At 41.5% G+C, this 2,784-nt stretch overlaps 1 non-coding gene across 1 annotated transcript; it reads left to right on the top strand.

Moving 5' to 3' along the window:
• The first annotated feature begins 2,460 nt into the window (after positions 1-2,460).
• On the top strand, positions 2,461-2,532 carry TRNAG-GCC (transfer RNA glycine (anticodon GCC)). The gene has a single exon. It is a non-coding gene; the product is annotated as a tRNA-Gly (tRNA).
• The last annotated feature ends 252 nt before the right edge of the window (positions 2,533-2,784 follow it).

The raw sequence follows: 2,784 nt of genomic DNA, 5'->3' as shown, positions 1-2,784 counted from the left end.
AAGCAATACTGCTGAGTCATGCATAGTGGGTGGAGCCATCACTATAGCCTCTCTCTCCCCACAGGCCAGCATCAGCAGATAAACAATAGAGAGGCTGGCTTATCACATGCCTGAGGCACTGAACTACAGAGTAGGACACCACCCAGGGTGCTCCTTTAAGGGACAGATGCACCAATCTACAGAGTAGGACTACAGCCAAGGGGGGCCTCTATGTGCCTGATGTGCTGAACAACAGAGAAGGACCCCAGGCAAGGGAGCCCTCCAAGTGCCCGAATGGGCAAAGCTACAGAGAAAGAGGCCTTCTGATCGCCAGCTACAAGAGGTTTGGAGAAAGACTTTGATAGGGCCATAACTCCTATGTTGGAAGCAGTCCATGTCCCTGCACACTTTGTGCCACCAGAGTCCCCACAAGCCAAGCAGCCGTGCCACCTTCACGTTCAACTCTCATGGGTGCAAAGCTGCTACAGGCAAAACAAACAAACAAAAAAGCTTGCATCTATGCACGCAGGATCACTTCCGTCGTGTCCAACTCTTTGAGACCCTGTAGACTGTGGCCTGCCAAGCTTTTCCCTCAGGGGGTCTCCAGGCAAGTATATTGGAGTGTATATTGGCCGATACTGTCTACCCTTCTAGAGAACTATAGTTCCTGTGGCCCTAGCTGCCAACTCCTCTGAGTACCTGGTGCTGCCAGAACCCCTGTGACCTAAGCAGCTGCACCACCTCCACACCTGGTCCTCACAGGGGGCATACCCAAATCCTCCTGGGCAGCCTCAGGAGCAATCCCCAGGGGATGACCCACAGGCAGAGGTAGAAATAAAAGCAAAATTGAAACCCAGGGGTAGTGTGGCAAAGGCAGAAGACTCAAAACTTTTCCACCAGCTGTACAAGCTACAGATTAAATCCACATGATCAACTTGGTAGACTCTGTCTCTATGGAATATATAAAAGGACACTGAGAGCTCCCTCAAAAGAAAATGCACTAGTTCTGATAGCTGTGGACATTGGAGGCAAAAACACACAGGAGTAGGACCAGATTAGACTCTGAGCTGCCCCCACAACAGGTCCAGAAATCAGTACAGTATTGGAGGGCATTCTAGGGAGGTGAGGTGGACTGTGACTCCCAGCGAGGCAAAGGACTCTGACAGCAGTGACTCAAGAAAATCATTTATTATTCTTATGTTTTGACTTGTTCTGTAGATTCTTTTGGATTATTTTCTTTCCCGCCCCTCCCCCCCATTGTATTGTTGATTTTATTGGCACTATGAAATCTGATTAAAGTTGTGAGCTTTTTTTTTTTCCTCAGTCATATTTTTTATCTGCCTCTACATTGGGTTTTTGCAGTTCTGTGGAGTTTTCCTTTTTTCTCTCTCTTTTTTTTAATTTTTAATTTTTTAAACCTATTACTTTTTCTACATTTATTCCATTCTTTTTTTTCCTACTGTTCTTTTCCCTTTGCAGTTAAATGTTAATATATATAAATCTTCTTTATCTACTTCTATTTAACTTTGCATATCTATTCTTTCCTCTCAACATATTTGTTAATTTTATTTTCATTGCTTTATTCCCCAATTGGCACCTTGCTTTAGTTTTGTTTTCCAGTTTGTGCTTTAGTTAGTTTTGTTCTTAACTGGTAGGTATAATTTTTGGTTTCCTTTGTTGGCTGAGTCAGTGTATCGTACTTTATTTTTGTTGGACTGTTCTGATTTTGTTTATGGGTGTATATGTATATATGCATATTCAGCCACACTTTTTATTGTTGTTATAAACCTCCACCTCTATGTTGGGTTTTTGCAGTTGTGGCTTTTTTTTTTTTTTTCCTTTTTTCTTCCTTTTTTTTTTTCTTTTCTCTTTTTTATAATTTTGATTTTTAATTTTTTAAAATCTATTAAATTTTTCCAAATTTATTCCTTTGTTTGCCTTTCCTACTGTTCTTTTCCCCTTGCAGTTAATCTTTAATATATATAAATCTTCTTCATCTATCTCTATTTAACTTTGCATATCTATTCTTTCTTCCTTTCTTTACTTCCCTGTCAACATATTTGTTAGTTTTGTTTTCATTGCTTTATACCTCACTTGGCACTTGGCTTTAATTTTGTTTTTCAGTTTGTGCTTTAGTTAGTTTTGTTCTTAACTGATAAATATAATTTTTTATTTCCTTTGTTCACTGGGTCAATCTACAGTACTTTATTTTAGTTGGACTGTTTGCTTATGGGTGTGTATGTATAGTGTATATTCCATTATATTAATTACTATATGCCTGATTTTGTAACTGTCATTTGTCTGGGGTTCATCCTTGGTTTCTCTCTCTCTCTCTCTCTCTTTTTTAATCTCACTTAATGCCATAACAAACCACTTGTGGAGTATTTGTTCTTGACCAAAGATCAAGCCCTGAACCTTTGAAGTGGGAGCACTGACTCCAAGACCCTAGACTACCAGAGAACTAACCCTAGGGAGTGGGATTCCCTGGTGGCTCAGAGGTAAAGCATCTGCCTGCCATGCAGGAGACCCAGGTTCGATCCCCGGGTCAGGAAGATCCCCTGGAAAAGGAAATGGCAACCCACTCCAGTACTCTTGCCTAGAAAATTCCATGGATGGAGGAGCCTGGTGGCTACAGTCCATGGGGTCACAAAGAATCGGACATGACTAGGCGACTTCACTCACTCACAACCCTAGGGACTATCAAATAGTGAGAACTCACACTAAGGAAACCACTTGAATTCAAGACCCAGTAACACCCAACCATCAGTAGCATCCTGTGCAGAAGGCCTCATCTAAACAACAAAG

Source organism: Bos indicus, chromosome 20, assembly GCF_029378745.1.
Source record: "Bos indicus isolate NIAB-ARS_2022 breed Sahiwal x Tharparkar chromosome 20, NIAB-ARS_B.indTharparkar_mat_pri_1.0, whole genome shotgun sequence".
Lineage (NCBI taxonomy): Eukaryota > Metazoa > Chordata > Mammalia > Artiodactyla > Bovidae > Bos > Bos indicus.
The sequence above is the reverse complement of the archived record's forward strand: the minus strand, read 5'-3'. Positions and strand labels throughout refer to the sequence as shown.